This window comes from Bos mutus, chromosome 5 (genome assembly GCF_027580195.1).
Source record: "Bos mutus isolate GX-2022 chromosome 5, NWIPB_WYAK_1.1, whole genome shotgun sequence".
Lineage (NCBI taxonomy): Eukaryota > Metazoa > Chordata > Mammalia > Artiodactyla > Bovidae > Bos > Bos mutus.
Window position 1 is genome coordinate 81320124 of NC_091621.1, and position 22746 is coordinate 81342869.

Here is a 22746-nt window from a genome sequence, read left to right on the forward strand (position 1 = left end):
TGGTAAAGAATCTGCTTGCCAATGCAGGAGATGTACGAGACGTAGGTTCAGTCTTTGGGTTGGGAAGATCCCCTGGAGGAGGTCATGGCAACCCATCCCAGTATTTTTGCCTGGAGAATCCCCATGGAGGCCTGGCAGACTACAGTCCATAGAGTCATAAAGAGTTGGACACGACTGAAGTGCTTTAACATGCATGCACATGCATATACAATATACATAGGAGGTCACATATACATATTAAATAACCAAGCACTTATCTTGCCTCTCCTACGCAAACTGTACCTCAGCATAAACAATTGCTTATGAGGGAAAAATAGCTCTTAAAAGCCTACCAGCTAAGAATTAAAGAAATAATTTATCTTTTTAACACATTAAGAATTACTGGATCTAAGTAACTATTATCAATGACTGCTAACATTATACACACACACAAAGACAACCAGGGATTGTCTTTTTGAAAACAAATTTACATTAAATATAAAGGACAAAAATCACCATGAGGATAAATCCAGAAAAATGTAGACTGAGGAAAACCTCATAGGATGAACCATACATTTCTTCAACAAAAGCTTGAAGAGAGAGAAAAGAAAAAGAGAGACAGACAGACATATGGAGACAACCTAAAGATTTAAAGAAACGTGAGAGGTTTATCATCTCTCTATGTATGGATGTCATTTGGATTCTAATTCAAAAACAAAGTGAAAATGATATAAAAAAATGGGGAAATTGAAGCATGGTTGAATATTTGATAAACTCTGCTCAATGTTGTGTGCCAGCCTGGAAGGAAGAGGGGCTTGGGGAAGAATGGATACATATATGTGTATGGCTGAGTGCCTTCACTGCTCACCCGAAACTATTACAACATTGCTTATCAGCTATACTCCAATACAAAATGTTTCCAGTGTTAAAAAAATAAAAAAATTATAAAAGAGCTGTTTTAGAAAGTTGAAGGATTATCATGTTATTGAATGTACAAAAAAAGAGTCTCCATCTTTTAGAAAAACATTTAAAGATGATGTGATAGCTTCAAAACTCAGGGATGGGTTAGAGAGAGACACGAAGGTATCAAGTATCAAGGAAGCAAGTTTGGTCATGAGTTGTGGACTGTTGAAGCTGAGTGGTAGGTACATAGAGAATTATTATACTGTTTGCTCTGCTTTTATTTATATTTAAAATGTACTAAAATAAAATAGTAAATGGGATAGCAGCAAGCAAATTCTTCTAAGACCTAGAACTATGGCTTATCAAAACTTAAATGAGTTGCAGTTGCCTGTTGAACTAATACTTTAACAATATTTTGTCCTCTAGAGAGGAAAATTGGAGAAGGCGATGGCACCCCACTCCAGTACTCTTGCCTGGAAAATCCCATGGACGGAGGAGTCTGGTAGGCTGCAGTCCATGGGGTTTCGAAGAGTTGGACACGAGTGAGCGACTTCACTTTCACTTTTCACTTTCATGCATTGGATAAGGAAATGGCAACCCACTCCAGTGTTCTTGCCTGGAGAATCCCAGGGACGCAGGAGCCTGGCGGGCTGCCGTCTATGGGGTTGCATAGAGTCGGACACGACTGAAGCGATTTAGGAGCCGCAGCAGCAGAGAGGAAAATATATATAAGCTGAATTGTATTAGTGGGTACTTGTGATTATCATTTTTATAAATAAAACTTTTCATTTTGCATTTATTTTAATGTGTGTTTTATGTATTTATTTTTTGGTCATGCTGCACAGCTTGCAGGATTTTAGTTCCTCAATGAAAGCTGGAACCCATGTCCTCAGCATTGGAAACACAGTCTTAATCCCTGGATCACCAGGGAAGTCCCCAAACTTTAGATTATTTTCCAAGTGTGGAGTAGTGAAAGTGTTAGTCGCTCAGTCATGTCTGACTCTTGGGACCCCATGGGGTGTAGCTGTCCATGGAATTCTCTAGGCAAGAATACTGAGTTGGTAGCCATTCCCTTCTCCAGGGGATCTTCCCAGGGATTGAATCCAGCTTTCCCACATTGCAGGCAGAATCTTTACCATCTGAGCCACCAGGAATTTCTCCTTTACAGTTTTGGTTAAGATGTTGCCATGTGGGGCCAATGTTTTGATGTAATAGACTCTGTGTATGTCTGTATATATACAATGGAGATAATGTTTTTGAAATATGTTCACAAATAATACAATCTCTCTTTTAAACCATGCTTTTTTTTTTTGCCATTACTGTATGTCTGAGTTTTTATCACTCCCAGAAAGAAGAAAGTAGGTACCTACTAGAAAGCAGAGGCTCAGAAGTAGGAAGAGGGCGGATCTGACAGGGGAATTCCTCCTGGAAGAGGGGCAGGAGACAGAAATGCTTCTGGTGCAAAAAGGAAGGAGTTCAGAGAGACTGGATGTGGGATTGGGGTGCTACTGGGATCCCCTGAGGGGACTACACACCTCTGGACTTTATGAGAAGGCCTATGTCATTGGTTAATAGTGCCCTCACAACCTTGAGATGTTTTAACCCCTGGAACTTATAAATATGACCTTATGTGGACAAAGGGTTGTTGCAGGTATAATTAAATTAATGATCTCAAAATGAGATTATTCTGGATTAGGATGAGATTTAAAACCAATGGCAAAACCTCATCAGAGATGAGAAGGGAAAAGAGACACAGACACAGTACCTCCTCTACATACAAACTTCATGCTACAAACTTTCAAAGATATGAACATGCATTCCATCAATGTCAGGTGTGAGTGACATTGTAGCTTACACTCCGTCTCCTACGGCTGACAATCCTTCAGCTCTACCATCTCTCATAACCTCTCCCTCCTCCAGTCTCTTCTTGTCTGTTCACTTGATGTCAGCCCCCATATGCCAGCGGTTGTACTGTAGTACTGTACTTTCCAAGGCACTACAGTGTGAGATTTAAAATATTTTCTTTATTTTTTGTGTTTGTTTTTTATGTATTATTTGTATAAAAAGTATTATAAACCTATTACAGGACAATAGTGTATAGTCGATTGTGTTAGTTGGGTACCTAGACTAACTTTGATGGACTTACCAAATGCACTCTCAGAACAGAACTTGTTCATAGATAGGGGACTTACCGTAGAAAGAGAAGCAGGTAATGGGAAGATGGAGGCAGAGACCGGAGTTATGAAGTCCAGGAATGCCAAGGAATGACAAGATTGCCAGTAGCTGCCAGGAGCTAGGAGAGAGGCATAGAGCAGATTCTCTTTCAGAGCCTCTAGACAGAACCCACCCTGCTGACCACTTGATTTCAGACTCTGGCCTCTAGAGCTGGAAAAGAATCAATTTATTTACCATTGTTTTAAGCTGCTGCATTTGTGACAATGTGCTACTGCAGCTGTATCAAATGAAAACACCCTGCTTCTCATAGGGAACTATGGGAGGAGTGCACCCCACAGGGTGCTCCAGAGTGACCAGATTGGCTCAAGGAGTAGTAACATCAGTGTCACGTGGTTCAGGAGAGGTCCAGAAATTAGAGCTTCAGCTCTCCACTGACTCACTGTCACAAACTGTTCCTTGGAGTTCTGACATACTCTTGATGGCATCGCTGAGAAACTAGTGGACCGAACAAGAGATCCCTGTCCCGAAGGATGACTCCAGTGAGTGCTGTAGCGGGACCTGTAGGTGGAGACAGGAGGTATAGACCGAAGACGAAGTTGGTTGGGAAGGATGAAGTAATACCAGACAACAAATGAGCCAACAGCAAACCATGGATTTCACCAGTATGGACATAGAGTGGATTTAGATGGTGGTGGTTTAGTCGCCAAGTCGTGTCTGAGTCTTTGCTACCCGATAGACTGTAGCCCACCAGGCTCCTCTGCTCATGGGCTTTCCCAGGCAATAATACTGGAATTGGTTGCCAATCACTTCTCCAGGAGATCTTCTTGACTCAGGGATCAAACCTGGGTCTCCTGAATTGCAGGCAGATTCTTTATTGACTGAGCCACCAAGGAAGCCCCATGGATTTAGATAGGACAGTCTAAATACAGTCAGACAGCAGGGGGATCCAGTTTCAGCTCAGAGAAGTAGGAGCAAGAAGAGAAATACAACACAGGGACTAGAGATCACCTCCCCAGTTTCATCTTCTTCTTGTCCCAAATTTCTGTTGGGAAAGAAGGAGAAACTTAAGTTGTTAGAAGAGTTTCAGCCATAATACAAATTCAACTGCAATGGGCCATTGTAATCAAGAAGGGTGTTAATGATCATGAATTGGACAACTGCAATAATTTTCTGGTCATTAGCTGGTGGAAGTAGGTGGGTTGAAGGAAGATCTTCAATGTTACATCAACTGAAAGTGAATGTCGCTCAGTTGTGTCAGACTCTTTGCGACCCCATGGACTGACTGTATGTAGCCTGCCAGGCTCCTTTGTCCATGGAATTCTCCAGGCCAGAATACTGGACTGGGTAGCTGTTCCCTTCTCCAGGGAATCTTTGCAACCCAGGGCTCCTGCACTGAAGGCGGATTTTCTACCAGCTGAGCGACCAGGAAAGCCCATTCCATTAGATACATTTAAAAAGCTATATGATGATACATGAGTTGTAGTATAGAGCCTTTCTGGTGAATGACTAAACAACAACGCATAAAAAGGCAAAACCCACCAATTATAGACCTTAGATATGTTTCTCATAGTAAAATCTACTATGATTTTTACTAGCTATTAATTTGCACCTAATTGAATTTATTTGCACATCTATCAGCCTGTGTAAGAGTCAGCTTTTGACAACAAAAGTCTGACACAACTTTATTTATTGTAGCTTCAGTCTTTCCGTCAAATGCCAGGAGAGATCTGCTTCTTCTAAGGGCTTTGTTTTATCAGTCTGGGTGGCTAGCTTTGATTCAGCTTTGTCATCTTGCTGGGGGACTCACTGGTAAATCTCATTAAGAGTTTTGCTGATGCTAATTTATAGATCAGCAAGTTTGGAGGACTGTTTTTAATGTATTCAGTTTATTTTGGAGCTTTGCATCATTTCTGCCTCTCTGGAATTAGGTCCATTTTACAGCCAACCAGAAAGACAGTACTGAAGTAATTGTTCGTAAAATGATGATCTTCTATCTGTATTCTCTCCTTGGCACTCTTGCCTGAAGAATCTATCTATTGCCTTCACTCTGGATGTACAGAGACTTGTTAGAGGTGTCCTAACAAGTGGCTGGTGTGTCCAGCTCCATTTTGAGAGCCAGGCATTATGTTGACCTCTGCTTTCCTTCAAACGCAGTGACTAATTTGCTCGAGTGTGAGGTAAAATTCAATAAATGAATCCAAATCCCCAGGCGGCTTGGGGTTTGGAAATTCTTGAACTCCTTTGGAGCAGGTTGGCGATTTCTCCTTACCACTAGATGTCCCTGTGTGGCTTTTCTTTTGGACACCAGAGCTGTACCGGACGTCAGTTACCTCTGCTCTGCTGGATGGAAGCAAAGTGCATCGCAGTCTCTGAAGAGGCTGTTTATCATGGAATATCATCCAAGCTGGGCTTCTATGGTGGCTCATATAGTAAAGAATCTGCCTGCAATGTGGGAGACCTGTATTCAATACCTGGGTTGGGAAGATCCTCTGGAGAAGGGAACGGCAACTCACTCTAGTATTCTTGCCTGGAGAATTCCATGGACAGAGGAACTTTGCGGGCTACAGTCCTTGGGGTTGCAAAGAGTCCACACTACTGAAGTGACTTAACACGCATACATTATCCAAGCTGGGACCAGGCACAACTTAGCCCTAGTACACTCATTCAAGTCTAAGGGCATGACGAAGCTGGAGAGTTATCTGAGTCTGCACAGAAATCAGGACTATCTCCACAGAGGTCCCAGTTCTTTTCAACTTGTATTCATTAAAATTTCCCTGCCTCCCAGTGCCCTCTTGGTAACCTGCTGCTGCTGCTGCTAAGTCGCTTCAGTCGTGTCCGACTCTGTGCGACCCCATAGACAGCAGCCCACCAGGCTCCCCCGTCCCTGGGATTCTCCAAGCAAGAACACTGGAGTGGGTTGCCATTTCCTTCTCCAACTTGGTAACCTAGACCAAAGCTTTAAAAATTATCATGGAGAACTGGTTTAAAAATTTTTTTTTCACTTCTACTCTCTTGCAGACCAACACATGGTCTTACTGTGCTTGACATCACAGGTAACTCACTTGGTGAGTTCGATAACAACCAAAGTGAGTGTTTCCTGTTCAATGAAATGACTGATAATATACTTAAATGTGATGTTGCACAGCAATGTCAGCTGACTGTACAAGGTTTTGTTTTACAGACATTCTCTTGATTTCTGTATTTCTTTTGTAACAGTTGGTACAGCTGTTGACTGGTAACAGCTTGCAGACCGCTGCTGATACAAGGATCATGCTTAGCATGGCACTGGGTTAGACATCATTATAAGGCTTAGTTCTACAAACTTAAATGAAAACTAATGGGCTGTGAGGAACTGGAGCAGCTCAAGGCAGCTTTAGATGACTTGAATAGAGACTCACACAATATGCTGAAAGTTGTGGTCTCTGTCCTTCTGCCCCAGGTCAGGCCTGAATCTTCCACTGAGCTACTGCACTGAATCTCAGATTAGGGCAACATTAAAGAAAAAAACCGGCCTTCCCTAGTCACTCAGATGGTAAAGAATCTTCCTGCACTGCAGGAGACCAGGGTTTGACCCCTGGGTTGGGAAGATGCCCTGGAGAAGGGAATGGCTTCCCACTCTAGTATTCTTGCCTGGAGAATCCCATGGATAGAGGAGCCTGGCAGGCTACAGTCCATGGGGTCGTAAAGAGTCAGACACAACTGAGCAACTAACACTTTCACTTTCACTTCAAACAAAATGCAATGGGTGATCCCCAAAGACTGCAGCAGCAAAAAGGAAATGAAAGTTTTTGCAACTTCTGAACCTGTTATCAAGTCCAAACAGTTCTGCAAGGCACACAGAAGGCCAGTAAATCTAGAGATGAGCTCTTGGGGCAAGGAATAGTGACTTGATTCAGAAAGCAAGCAGATCTTTGTGTTCCAAAGAACCATCTTGCCTAATTAGAATTCAGGCTTCTTTTATATTAAAAGGGGAAAAAGTAAAGTCAAAAATTTCCTGCTTCTGGTCAGTCTCCAGAGAGGATGTGTTAATTTCTTCCTTCCTGTATTCATTCCCAAGTAGGCCTGGTCAGGATGTTTGCTGTGAGCAAAAGGTATAAGGCTCCTTACCTGGGAGGCAGTGTTCCCAGAGGTGGACCATTGTGTATAATTTAAACTTACAGGCACCATCTCTTTAGTAATCAACATATAACAGAACACAAAGGTTCTTCTTTATTACAAATCTTTTTGCAGAAATTAAGTGAATCTTGTCTGCTCTGTACTTTAAAAGAGAAATAAAGGTGATGAAGGATGGTAAATATCATGTACCTGGATTCATTTTAATAATTAGCCATAGTGACACCTGGGTGGTCAGTCATCTGCTGCTTTATGCTGCAACCAGCTCCAATTACAGAAATAGTGGAAGAATTTTAACTTCACAAACTGAAGAGAAACAGTTTGTTTACTCAACGCACCAACAGTTTGTGCTCCAACCATCATTTATTAAGCCAGTTATTTGTGATGTAAGAGCACAATTTGCCTTAAAAACAATGTTGAGAATGGTGGTTAATTTTCCTGTTCACTCACAGAAAACCATTTAAACCAGGCAGTAATTGAGTTAAATAAACACTGTTTCTCTCTTTGTTATGATTCCATGGGTCAAGTCAAGCAGCAGAGAACATTGTTATAAGTATTTGAGAACCCAGTTCCAAATTTTGAGAGAAGTTTCTCTTCTTTCTCAGGATGCCCTGTGGAGAAACAGGATTTGTATAGACTTCCTTGCTCTGGTGGGGATGGACAACAAGATCACATGAATCCTTCATAGCAGTAGCTAGCAAAGAAGCAGGATGAAGGGTTCTATTAACTGTTTATTTAGAACTTGAAGTATGAAATCATGTTTCATGGGCAGTTTTGGGACCTTTGTGCAGGGGTGGCTGGGAGTCAGGCATGTGACCTCTTGGAGAAGGAAAAGTCACGTGGTGGGATCTAAAAGCACTGAATCAAATGTTATCAACTGGAAGACTAGGATGAAGCCACACAAATGAAAAAGGAAGATGAGAGAAGTGTTCATATGAGAAGAGAGTTGAAGGACAATATATGCAGCTTTGTCAGCAGGGGATTGAAATTCCACAGATGAAGGCTTATTTTCATATACTTACATTGTGGGGGCTGAAGCCCCTCAGGAGAAGCCCTAAATGTGTCCTTCCAGAAAGATGACTCTAGTGTGGACCAACATCTTTAGTGTCTCTGATGGGTAATATAATAGAGGTGGGAAAGATATAGGTTTCATGGAACCAAAAGCGTAAACAGTTTGTTGGCAATTTAGGGGGAAAAAAAGCAAACTTAAAAAATATAAAATTAGGTATAAAATATATATTTATTTAGATAAGAAAATAAATAAAAACAATATATCCACTTTTAAAAGTAGATGTCCATCAACAGATGAATGGATAACAACGTTGTGGTATATAGGTGTGTATATATATATATACAGTGAAATATCACTCAGTCATAAAAGGAATGAATTTTGTCAGTTGTAGTTTGCCAACAAAGGTCCATCTAGTCAAGGCTATGGTTTTTCCAGTGGTCATGTATGGATGTGAGAGTTGGACTGTGAAGAAAGCTGAGCACTTTCTTTCACAGTTGGACTGTGAAGACTTGATGCTTTTGAACTGTGGTGTTGGAGAAGACTCTTGAGAGTCCTTTGGACTGCAAGGAGATCCAACCAGTCCATTCTAAAGGAGATCAGTCCTGGGTGTTCTTTGGAAGTTATGATGCTAAAGCTGAAACTCCAGTATTTTGGCCACCTCATGCGAAGAGTTGACTCATTGGAAAAGACTCTGATGCTGGGAGGGATTGGGGGCAGGAGGAGAAGGGAATGACAGAGGATGAGATGGCTGGATGGCGTCACCGACTTGATGGACGTGAGTTTGAATGAACTCCGGGAGTTGGTGATGGACAGGGAGGCCTGGAGTGCTGCAATTCATTGGGTCGCAAAGAGTCGGACACGACTGAGCGACTGAACTGGACTGAACTGAGTGAAGTGGATGAATGTAGAGCCTGTTATACAGAGTCAGTTGTTATACAGAAGTTGTATAACAAATTATATAAGTTGTTATACAGAAGTTGGAAAAAACAAAAATCATATAATTAACACATATATATGGAATGTAGAAAAATGGTACCAATGAAGCTATTTGCAGGGCAGAAAGAGATGCAGACATAAAGAACAGACTTGTGGGTCTTTTTAAGGTGGCCAGGAAACGGCCCAGAGGAGCCTGGGTGGCCTGATGAGCGAGGGCCGGAGTCGGGACCCATGCCATGCTGACTGGAGCATCGCACAGCTGCCGCCGCTGCAGCACCTCCCATGTGGAAGCCCTTTGTGGTGGATGCCGGCTGCCCAGGACTAGGGTTTCATTGCCTTAAACGGTTTTAAACCAATGAAGCTGGATTATCTTTAAAAAGACAGACAGCCCATTGTGGGAACTACAGAGTTTGTGGACAAATTTGTATTGGGCGCATAGTGGTGTAATGCCCGCAGATTCCTGCAAGGGCCCCTAAGTTCTTAGAGGGCCGCTTTGCCTTTTGAATCAGAGAGGTGCAAAGCTCGATAAAGAACGGCCCTTGTGGATAAGCACAAAGTCAAGCAACAGCGACTGGACAGAATTTGCGGAGGTATCCGCCCCCAGAACAGCCCCCGGCACCCCCGCCCCCTGGTGGCGCTGCTGGCTGGCAGAGACAGCACCCGGTGGAGATGCCCATCCTGAGGGACCTGGCCGCTGTGGCCTTCTGCGACGACAGTTCACTCAGGAGATCCACGAGAAGGTTTTAAACGAGGCAGTTGGCGCCATGATGTATCACACCATCACGTGTGGATAGGCAGCGGTTACGACTATGTCTTGTAGGTCTTCATAGAACCGTTCAACTTCAGCTTCTTCAGCGTTACTGGTTGGGGCATAGACTTCGATTACTGTGATATTGAATGGTTTGCCTTGGAAACGAACAGAGATCATTCTGTCGTTTTTGAGATTGCATCCAAGTACTGCATTTCGGACTCTTGTTGACCATGATGGCCACTCCATTTCTTCTGAGGGATTCCTGCCCGCAGTAGTAGATATAATGGTCATCTGAGCTAAATTCACCCATTCCAGTCCATTTCAGTTTGCTGATTCCTAGAATGTCGACATTCACTCTTGCCATCTCTTGTTTGACCACTTCCAATTTGCCTTGATTCATGGACCTGACATTCCAGGTTCCTATGCAATATTGCTCTTTACAGCATCAGACCTTGCTTCTATCACCAGTCACATCCACAGCTGGTTATTCTTTTTGTTTTGGCTCCATCCCTTCATTCTTTCTGGAGTTATTTCTCCACTGATCTCCAGTAGCATACTGGGCACCTATTGACCTGGGGAGTTTCTCTTTCAGTATCCTATCATTATGCCTTTTCATACTGTTCATGGGGTTCTCAAGGCAAGAATACTGAAGTGGTTTGCCATTCCCTTCTCCAGTGGACCACATTCTGTCAAATCTCTCCACCATGACCCGCCCGTCTTGGGTTGCCCCACAGGCATGGCTTAGTTTCATTGAGTTAGACAAGGCTGTGGTCCTAGTGTGATTAGATTGAATAGTTTTCTGTGAGTATGGTTTCAGTGCGTCTGCCCTCTGATGCCCTCTTGCAACACCTACCATCTTACTTGGGTTTCTCTTACCTTGGGCATGGGATATCTCTTCAGGGCTGCTCCAGCAAAGCGCAGCCATTGATCCTTACCTTGGACGAGGGTTATCTCCTCACCACCGCCCTTCCTGACCTTCAACGTGGGATAGCTCCTCTAGGCCCTCCTGTGCCCGCGCAGCCACGGCTCCTTGGACATGGGGTTGCTCCTCCCCGCCGCTGCCCTTGGCCTTGGGCTTAAGGGCATGGGGTAGCTCCTCCCGCCTGACCCCCCTGGCCTCAGGCTTGGGGGGTGGGGTATCTCCTCCCGGACGCTGCCCCTGACCTCGGACACGGGGTAACTCCTCTCGTCGCCACCCCTGACCTTGGACACGGGGTAGCTCCTCTCGGCCGTGCCTGTGCTGTTGCAGTCTGGTACTCTCGGCCACTGCCCCTGACCTCGGATGTGGGGTAACTCCTCTTGGCCGCCGCCATTCGGGCATGGGGTCCTCCCAGCTTCTGCCCCTGACCTCAGACGTGGGGTGGCTCCTCTTTGTCACGCTTGGCGTGCCAGCTGAAGTTGAACGGTTCTATGAAGACTTACAAGACCTTTTAGAACTAACATCCAAAAAAGATGTCCTTTTCATTATAGGGGACTGGAATGCAAAAGTAGGAAGTCAAGAAACACCTGAAGTAACAGGCAAATTTGGCCTTGGAATACAGAATGAAGCAGGGCAAAGACTGATAGAGTTTTGCCAAGAAAATTCACTGGTCATAGCAAACACCCTCTTCCAACAACACAAGAGAAGACTCTACACGTGGACATCACCAGATGGTCAACACCGAAATCAGATTGATTATATTCTTTGCAGCCAAAGATGGAGAAGCTCCATACAGTCAGCAAAAACAAGACCAGGAGCTGACTGTGGCTCAGACCATGAACTCCTTATTGCCAAATTCAGACTTAAATTGAAGAAAGTAGGGAAAACCACTAGACCATTCAGGTATGACCTAAATCAAATCCCTTATGATTATACAGTGGAAGTGAGAAATAGATTTAAGGGCCTAGATCTGATAGATAGAGTGCCTGATGAACTATGGAATGAGGTTCATGACATTGTACAGGAGACAGGGATCAAGACCATTCCCATATAAAAGAAATGCAAAAAAGCAAAATGGCTGTCTGGGGAGGCCTTACAAATAGCTGTGAAAAGAAGAGAAGTGAAAAGCAAAGGAGAAAAGGAAAGATAAAACATCTGAATGCAGAGTTCCAAAGAATAGCAAGAAGAGATAAGAAAGCCTTCTTCAGTGATCAATGCAAACAAATAGAGGAAAACAACAGAATGGGAAAGACTAGAGATCTCTTCAAGAAAATCAGAGATACCAAGGGAACATTTCATGCAAAGATGAGCTCGATAAAGGACAGAAATTGTATGGACCTAACAGAAGCAGAAGATATTAAGAAGAGATGGCAAGAATACACAGAACTGTACAAAAAAGATCTTCACGACCCAGATAATCACAATGGTGTGATCACTGACCTAGAGCCAGACATCCTGGAATGTGAAGTCAAGTGGGCCTTAGAAAGCATCACTACAAACAAAGCTAGTGGAGATGATGGAATTCCAGTTGAGCTATTTCCAATCCTGAAGGATGATGCTGTGAAAGTGCTGCATTTAATATGCCAGCACATCTGGAAAACTCAGCAGTGGCCACAGGACTGGAAAAGGTCAGTTTTCATTCCAATCCCAAAGAAAGGCAATGCCAAAGAATGCTCAAACTACCACACAATTGCACTCATCTCACATGCTAGTAAAGTAATGCTCAAAATTCTCCAAGCCAGGCTTAAGCAATATGTGAACCGTGAACTTCCTGATGTTCAAGCTGGATTTAGAAAAGGCAGAGGAACCAGAGATCAAATTGCCAACATCTGCTGGATCATAGAAAAAGCAAGAGAGTTCCAGAAAAACATCTATTTCTGCTTTATTGACTATGCCAAAGCTTTTGACTGTGTGGATCACAATAAACTGTGGAAAATTCTAAAAGAGATGGGAATACCAGACCACCTGATCTGCCTCTTGAGAAATTTGTATGCAGGTCAGGAAGCAACAGTTAGAACTGGACGGGGAACAACAGACTGGTTCCAAATAGGAAAAGGAGTTCATCAAGGCTGTATATTGTCACCCTGTTTATTTAACTTATATGCAGAGTACATCATGAGAAACGCTGGACTGGAAGAAACACAAACTGGAATCAAGATTGCCGGGAGAAATATCAATCACCTCAGATATGCAGATGACACCACCCTTATGGCAGAAAGTGAAGAGGAACTCAAAAGCCTCTTGATGAAGGTGAAAGTGGAGAGTGAAAAGTTGGCTTAAAGCTCAACATTCAGAAAATGAAGATCATGGCATCCGGTCCCATCACTTCATGGGAAATAGATGGGGAAACAGTGGAAACAGTGTCAGACTTTATTTTTGGGGGCTCCAAAATCACTACAGATGGTGACTCCAGCCATGAAATTAAAAGACGCTTACTCCTTGGAAGGAAAGTTATGACCAACCTAGATAGCATATTCAAAAGCAGAGACATTACTTTGCCAAAAAAGGTCCATCTAATCAAGGCCATGGTTTTTCCTGTGGTCATGTATGGATGTGAGAGTTGGACTGTGAAGAAGGCTGAGTGCCAAAGAATTGATGCTTTTGAACTGTGGTGTTGGAGAAGACTCTTGAGAGTCCCTTGGACTGCAAGGAGATCCAACCAGTCCATTCTGAAGGAGATCAGCCCTGGGATTTCTTTGGAAGGAATGATGCTGAAGCTGAAACTCCAGTACTTTGGCCACCTCATGCGAAGAGTTGACTCATTGGAAAAGACTCTGATGCTGGGAGGGATTGGGGGCAGGAGGAGAAGGGGATAACAGAGGATGAGATGGCTGGATGGCATCACTGACTCGATGGATGTGAGTCTCAGTGAACTCCGGGAATTGGTGATGGACAGGGAGGCCTGGAGTGCTTCGATTCATGGGGTCGCAAAGAGTTGGACACGACTGAGCGACTGATCTGATCTGATCTGACGACTATGTCGATGTCAAGGCTGCAGGTGAACTCGGGATGGCAGTGTGCAACATCCTGTCCGCAGCAGTGGAAGAGACAGTGGACTCAACTGTCTGCCGCATCCTTAATCTGTACGGGCTGAATACCTGGCTGTACCAGGCGTTGCGTGAAGGCACGCAGGTGCAGAGCGTCGAGCAGATCTGGGAGGTTGCCTCGGGCGGGGGGCAGGGTGCGCACATCCGCTGGTAGACACTGGGCCTCGTTGGCTTCGGTCGCAATGGGGCAGGCAGTTGTGGTTCGAGTGAAGGCCTTTGGATTCAGCGTCCTATTTTATAACCCCTACTGCAAGATGAGACGGAGCGGTCCCTGGGCATGTAGAGAATCTATACCCTGCAGGACTTACTGTTCCAGAGCTACTATGTCTCCCTGCACTGCAATCTCAACGAACATAACCACCACCTCATCAATGACTTAACTATAAAGAAGATGAGGCAAGGCGCCTTCCTAGTGATCGCGGCCTGCGGCAGACTGGTGGAGGAGAAAGCCTTAGCCCAAGCCCTCAAAGAAGGAAGAATATGAGGGGCGGCCCTCAACGTGCACAAGTCGGAGCCTTTCAGCTTTGCTCAGGGTCCCTTGAAAGAATCTCATCTGTACTCCCCACACAGCCTGGTATAGTGAGCAAGCCTCATTGGAGATGAGGGAGGAGGCTGCCAGTGATATCCGACGGGCTATCACAGGTCGCATCCCAGAAAGCTTAATAAACTGTGTGAACAAGGAATTCCTTGTCGCAACAGCTCCCTGGTCAGTAATAGATCACCAAGCAATTCATCCAGAGCTGAATGGTGCCACATACAGAAACCTGCCAGGCATTGTGGGCGTGGCTCTGGGAGGACTTCCTGCTGCCAAGGAAGGGATCATCTCCAGAGACATCCTGGTGATCCACAACCTCCCCACGGTGGCACATCCCTCCCAAGTTCCCTCTCCCAACCCACCCACGAAATACGGGGATAATCGAGAGCACCTCAACGAGCAATAGCAGCAAGTGACGAAAGGTAATCATTCAGATACACCTGGGACCAAGAGACTGAAAAATAAATGAACTAAGAGAAAAGGAATTTGACAGTCTTTTTAACTGATTCTGGACATATGCATCATTGACATTGCAGTGTTACAACTACAAAAGAGCTAGAAGTCGAGACGTGGGAAAACTGAAGATGTCCTCTGCTTGCACAAGCGCTGAAGGAGACTAGGATGTGATTTATTAACGACCAGCTTCTGTTATTGTGTGTTAAGTTTTTCATCTGTGTATCAAATCACAAAGAATAAATAGATCTGTTTCCTTTATCAGTTCCTTGGGCACAGGAGGTCCTGTTCAGGTCCTTGCTCTAGAATGTTGCGTCAAGAGTTCCAAACATCAAAATAAAATATTAATAGAATTAAAAAAAAAAAAAACTGAACAGACTTGTGAACAGAGCAGGGGACAGAGAGGGTGGGACAAATTGTGAGTAGCATTGACATATATACACTGCTGCTGCTGCTGCTGCTGCTAAGTCGCTTCAGTCGTGTCTGACCCTGTGCCACCCCATAGATGGCAGCCCATCAGGCTCCCCTGTCCCTGGGATTCTCAAGGAAAGAACACTGGAGTGGGTTGTCATTTGTACCATGTGTAAAATAGATAGCTGGTGGGAAGTTGCTGTTTAACACAAGGATCTCAGCTCAGTGCTCTCGGACAACCTGGAGGGGTGGGATGAGGGGGTAGGAGGAAGACTCAAGAGAGAGGAGAGTATCCTTATGGTTGATTCACATTGTTGTACAGCAGAAACCAACATGACATTGTAAAACAATTATCCTCCAATTAAAAATAAATTTTTAAAAAGTGTATATGCTCATAGGTAAAAACTTTTTAAAGAAAAGCTAACAAATACAACCATACCTTGGAGATATTATGGGTCTGGTTCCAGGTCACTACAATAAAGGGTGTATTGCCATAAAGTAAGTCAAATGGATTTGGCTTCCCAGTGCATACAAAAACTATGTTTACACTGTACTGTAGTCTATTAAGTGTGCCATAGCATTATGTCTAAAAATGGATATCAGTTCAGTTCAGTCCCTTAGTCGTGTCCAACTCTTTGTGACCCCATGAATCACAGCATGCCAGGCCTCCATCCATCACTAACTCCCAGAGTTTACCCAAACTCATGTCCATCAAGTCAGTGATGCCATCCAGCCATCTCATCCTCTGTCGTCCCTTTTTCTCCTCCTGCCCCCAATCCCTCCCAGCATCAGGGTCTTTTTCAATGAGTCAACTCTTTGCATCAGGTGGCCAAAGTATTGGAGTTTTAGCTTCAACATCAGTCCTTCTAATGAACACCCAGGACTGATCTCCTTTAGGATGGACTGGTTGGATCTCCTTGCAGTCCAACGGACTCTCAAGAGTCTTCTCCAACACCACAGTTTAAAAGCATCAATTCTTTGGCACTCAGCCTTCTTCACAGTCCAACTCTCACATCCATACATGACCATTGGAAAAACCATAGCCTTGACTAGATGGACCTTTGTTGGCAAAGTAATGTCTCTGCTTTTGAATATGCTATCTAGGTTGGTCATAACTTTCCTTCCAAGGAGTAAGCGTCTTTTAATTTCATAGCTTAATTTAAAAATACTTTATTGCTAAAAACTGTTAACCATTATCTGAACTTTCAGTGAGTGGTAATCTTTTTGTGAGTGGAGGATTGTGCCTCCATGTTGATGTAGGCTGGCTGATCAGGATGGCAGTTGCTAAAGGGTGGGGTAGTGGTGATAAAGACATCAATGAAGTTTGCAGCAGTGATTGACTCTTCCTTTCTATTTTTTTTTTTTTGAGCTTTTTTTTTTTTTAAATGTAAAGTTGTATGAATAAATCAACACTAGTAGAATCTGTGTTCAACACTAGTAGAATTTTTAAAACTCCCAATGAGATAATGCAAATTGGAAGAATTTAGACTTCCTCTAGAAAAGCTTTGCCCATCTCTTTCTATTCCATTTGATTAGCTTCAACTCCAAGTTCAGTTCAGTTCAGTCACTCATTCATGTCCAACTCTTTGTGACTCCATGGACTGCAGCACATCAGGCTTCCCTATCTATCTCCAACTCCCTGAGCTTAGTCAAACTCCTATCCATTAAGTCAGTGATGCCATCCAACTGTCTCATCCTCTGTCATCCTCTTCTCCTGCTTTCAATCTTTCCCGCATCAGGTCTTTTCCAATGAGTCTTTTCTTTATATCAAGTAGCCAAAGTATTGGAGTTTTAGCTTCAGCATCACTCCTTCCAATGAATATTCAGGACTGATTTCCTTTAGGATGGACTGATTGGATCTCCTTGCAGTCCAAGGAACTCTAAAAAGTCTTCTCTTTTGCTTTTGAATTCTTTGCTGCTTAGCTTTCTTTATAGTCCAACTCTCACATCCATACATGACTACTGGAAAAACCATAGCTTTGACTAGACGGACCTTTGCTGGCAAAGTAATGTCTCTGCTTTTTAATATGGTGTCTAGGTTGGTCATAGCTTTTTTTTCCAATGAGCAAGCATCTCTTAATTCCATGGCTGAAGTCACCATCTGCAGTGATTTTGGAACCCCCCAAAATAAAATCTGTCACTGTTTCCATTGTTTCCCCATCTATTTGCCATGAATTGATGGGACCAGATGCCATGATCTTAGCTTTCTGAATATTGAGTTTTAAGGCAGCATTTTCACTCTCCTCTTTCACTTTCATCAAGAGGCTCTTTAGTTCTTCTTCACTTTCTGCTGTAAGGGTGGTGTCATCTGCATATCTGAGGTTATTAATACTTCTCCCAGCAATCTTGATTCCAGCTTGTGCTTCATCCAGCCTGTCATGTCACATGATGTACTCCCCATATAAGTTAAATAAGCAGGGTGACAATATATGGCCTTGATGTACTCTTTCCCTGATTTGTAAGCAGTCTGTTATTCCATGTCCAGTTCTAACTGTTGCTTCTTGATCTGCATACAGATTTCTCAGGAAGCAGGTCAGATGGACTGGTATTCCCATCTCTTTAAGAATTTTCCACAGTTTATTGTGATCCACACAGTCAAAGGCTTTGGCATACTCAATAATGCAGACATAGACGTTTTTCTGGAACTCTCTTGCTTTTTCTATAATCTAACGGATGTTGGCAATTTGATCACTGGTTGCTCTGCCTTTTCTAAATCCAGCTTGAACATTTAAACTAACCTGGAGCCAGACATCCTGGAGTGTGAAGTCAAGTGGGCCTTAGGAAGCATCACTATGAACAAAGCTAGTGGAGGTGATGGAATTCCAGTTGAGCTATTTCAAATCCTAAAAGAGGATGCTGTGAAAGTGCTGCGCTCAATACGCATCAAATTTGGAAAACTCAGCAGTGGCCATGGGACTGGAAAAGGTAAGTTTTCATTCCAATCCCAAAGAAAGGCAATGACAAAGAATGTTCAAACTACTGCACAACTCCAAGTTATCCTGCAGTATATATTGACTATGCTGCAATCAGATTTCCTTCTGTTCATTTGCACTATTTGAAGGCAAGTTGAATTTTTGTTATACAATTATTCCTGCCTTCATCAATATGAGTCATGTTCATATAGGCCTGAGATGCCTCAATAAGCATTACCTATAGAATTCACTAAAATTTTCCCATTCTTTCAAGGCTTCAATTCTCCATTTTCACAGTTCTATCTTATTTTTTTTATTTTTAATTTAATTTAATTTTTAAACTTTACATTATTGTATTAGTTTTGCCAAATATCAAAATGAATCCACCACAGGTATACATGTGTTCCCCATCCTGAACCCTCCTCCCTCCTCCCTCCCCATACCATCCCTTGGGTCATCCCAGTGCACTAGCCCCAAGCATCCAGTATCGTGCATCGAACCTGGACTGGCAACTCGTTTCTTGCATGATATTTTACATGTTTCAATGTCATTCTCCCAAATCTTCCCACCCTCTCCCTCTTCCTTTCTTGAATGATTTTTTGGTAGCATGCTATGCTGTTTGATAGCATTTTACCCACAGTACAACTTCTTTGAAAAGTAGAGTCCACCTCTCAAACATGCTGCTGCTTTATCAACTAAGTTTATGTCATCTTCTAGATCCTTTGTTGTCATTTCAACAATCTTCTCAGTATCTTCAGCAGTCTCCGTCTCAATCAAGCACCTTCTTTCTACATTATAAGAAGCAATCCCTCATCAGTTCAAGTTTCATCATGAGATTGCAGCAATTCAGTCCATCTTCAAGCTCTTTTTTTTTTTATTTTGAGACAAGAATCTCTTTTTATTTAACATTGCAGAGTTAGAAAATAAGAACCAGGATGAGTAGGAAGATAATACCAATCATCAAATTGGATGTAACCCTTAAATTTTCATTTGGAAGACAGAAAGAAATGAACTTTAAAGTGGCATGTGTTTATTGTATGTTGTACCAAAGTGAAAGATATATATATATATATAGATAGATAGATAGATAGATAGACCTTGATATAGATATCACATTTTTTATCCGTTCCTTTATCAATGGATGCTTAGGTTGTTACCATGTCATGACTACTGTGAATAATGCTACAATGAATATGGGCTGCAGATATAATTTTATTTCCTTCAGACATATACATGGAAATGAAATTGTTGGATAATATGGCAGTTCTGTTTTATTTTTTCTAAGAACCACTGTAGTGGTTTCCATAGTGGCTGCACCAATTTAAATATCTACCAATAGTGTGCAAGGGCCCCCTTTTCTCCATATCATCTACCTTTGTTATCTTTGTTATTTTTATTATTATTATTACAGCCATCCTAGGCCTTCCCAGATGGCTCAGTGGTAAAGAATCTGCCTGCCAATGCAGAAAACCTGAGTTCAATCCTTGGGTGGGAAAGAGCCCCTGAAGAGGGATATAGCAACCCACTCCAGTATTCTTGCCTGGAGAATTGCGTGAACAGAGGAGCCTGGCAGGCTACCATCCATGGCACTGCAAAAGAGTCAGACGTGACTCCTCGACTCAACAACATAGCCACCCTAACACGTGAAAAGTGATAACTCATTGTGGTTTTGATTTGCATTCCCCCCTTTTTTTGTATTTCCTGATGATTAGTGATGTTGAACATCTTTTGTATACCTGTTTGTATATCTTCTTTGGAAAAATGTCTATTCAAGTCCTTGACCATTTTTAAATTGGATTATTTGTTTTGTTTTGTTTTGTTTTTGTAATTAATTTGTGTGAGTTCTTTACATATTTTGGAAATTAATCCCTTATCAGATATCTAATTCACAAATATTTTCTCTCGTTCCATAGGCTGCCTCTGCACTCTCCTGATGGTTTCTTTTGCTGTGCAGAAGCTTTTTATAATATAGTCTTTTGTCTATTTTGCTTTTGTTACCTGAGCTTTTGGTGTCATATCTGAAAAATTATTGTCAAACCAATGTCAAGCAGCTTTTTCTCTATGTTTTCTTCTAGGAGTTGGGTGTTACATTTAAGCTTTTAATTCATTTTGAGTTGGCTTTTGGGTATGGTATGAGATAGTGGTCCAATTTTCCCCAGTGCCACTTATTGAAGAGATTATCCTTTCCCCATCATTTATTCTTCACACCCTCATCAAAGATTAGTCGACCACATCAGGTTCTACTTCATATTCTAGTTCTTTGACTCTCTCTGTCTCTTTTATTTTTGGCTGTGCTGGGTCTTCGTTGCTGCATCCAGGCTTTCTCCAGTTGTAGTGAATGGGGATTACTCTCTAATTGTGGTGCATGGGCATCTCATTGTGGTGGCTTCTCTTGTTGCAGAGCACAGGCTCTAGGGTTTGTGGGCTTCAGTAGTTGTTGTGTGTGGGCTCTGTAATTGTGGCCCATGCGCTTAGTTGCCCTGTGGGTTCAATCCCTGGGTCAGAAAGATTCCCTGGAGCAGGACAGGGCAAACCATTTCAGTATTATTGCCTGGAGAATCCCATGGGCAAGGAGTCTGGTGGGCTACAGTCCATGCGGTCACAAAGAGTCGGACGCAGCTGAAGCGACGTAGCACGCGTGAACTTTGTTCCAAGTGCTCTGCTGTGCTCTGAGTATAAGAATAAAGGAAAGGGACTTCCCTGATGGTCCAGTGGCTAAGACTCCACAATCCCAATGCAGGGGGCTCAGGTTCAATCCCTGGTCAGGGAACTAGATCCCACATGCCACAAGCAAGTATTTGTATACTGCAACTAAAGATCCCATGTGCTGCAACTAAGACCAGATGCAGCCAAATAAGTAAAATAAATGTTAAAAAATAGAAAATGAAGGAGAAACGTGCCCTCTGGAGGAACTCAGAGAGCTCTTGTTTCTAGGTCTGGCTGATAGAGAACAGCAGAGCCAAGGTGAGAACCCAGCTGTTGTGATTTCCACCTCAGTGCTTTTGCTGAAGTTTAGAAGTTTGACCAGTACTGAAAGCAGAAAATACTCTAGAGTGATGTAAGTAAATCAGTACCTCTAACTCACGGTAGGTTAATAAGGGCCTGGGTATTCTGGAACTCTTAAAACTAACCTACAGAGTCTGAGCTAATGGGCCCTAAAGTCTCTACAAAAGGGATCAAATTTGGTACCTAATATACATTCCCAAAGAAAAGTACTAAGGCATCAAAGGTGTTGGTTTTAAAACACAAAAGCACTAAAGAAAGTATTTAAAGTATCAAGATGAGTATTTAAATATAATTGAGGTCATTTTATAATGACAGTTAAAGTGATTCTACACATGAGGGAGATAGGAAATCTTCAATATCCAGTTTGAGCAGCTCTTCCTTGCTCCTTGCTGTAGGGAGAGGCTTTTAAGACATGGTAGCTATTTGCAGGAGAAGGCAATGGCACCCCACTCCAGTACTCTTGCCTGGAAAATCCCATGGATAGAGGACCCTGATAGGCTGCAGTCCATGGGGTCAAGAAGAGTCGGACATGACTGACTCACTTCACTTTTACTTTTCACTTTCATGCATCGGAGAAGGAAATGGCAACCCACTCCAGTGTTCTTGCCTGGAGAATCCCAGGGATGGGGGAGCCTGGTGGGCTGCCATCTATGGGGTTGCCCAGAGTCAGACACGACTGAAGCGACTTAGCAGCAGTAGCAGCAGCAGCAGCAGCTATTTGCACTTGTGTCCCTTCATCAGGAAAACGAGGCAATCAAAGCAGGGCAAAGGGAACTCAGGAGCATTGAGTGTCATTGAGGGGCCCCGAGTTTTATGTGTGTTGTATCTTTAATCATCAAAATAACCTTGTGTGGTAGGGTTTCTTGTCTTTATCTTACTGAAAACTAAATTTAAATTTTTTTCTTGGCCCACACCCTGCAGCTTGCAGGCTCTTAGTTCCCCAACCAGGGATTGAAACTGGGTCCTTGGCAGTGAAAGCACAAGTCCTAGCTTCTGTACAGCCAGGGAATTCCCTAAATCCAAATGTTTTAAGAACTGTGCTGAAGGACACAGTTTGTAAAGGGCAGACTCAGAAATGATGAGACTTTCCTGCCAGTTCGGTGGTTAAGACTCTCTTCAATTGCAGGGACAAGGATTTGAACCCTGGTTGGGAAAACAAGATGTTGCAGGAAGAGTTAAAAACAAAAACAAACAAAAAAAAAAGGAACTAGGCTAGTTTATGGAACCTTGGAACTGGTTCCAAGATTCACGTTCTCTGCAGTGTACATGCCACCTCTGGGGATGAGAACAAGATTTAAATAAAAGAAAGAAACACCAGAAGAAGAAGTCAGTTCAGTTCAGTTATTCAGTTGTGTCCGACTGTTTGCGACCCCATGAATCGCAGCACTCCAGGCCTCCCTGTCCATCACCAACTCCCGGAGTTCACTCAGACTCACGTCCATCGAGTCAGCGATGCCATCCAGCCATCTCATCCTCTGTCGTCCCCTTCTCCTCCTGCCCCCAATCCCTCCCAGCATCAGAGTCTTTTCCAATGAGTCAACTCTTCACATGAGGTGGCCAAAGTACTGGAGTTTCAGCTTTAGCATCATGCCTT

General features: G+C 43.1%; 1 pseudogene; it reads left to right on the forward strand.

Moving 5' to 3' along the window:
- Positions 1–14776, forward strand: part of LOC102272508 (C-terminal-binding protein 2-like) — a 28294-nt pseudogene extending 13518 nt beyond the window's left edge.
- Positions 14777–22746: the final 7970 nt, after the last annotated feature.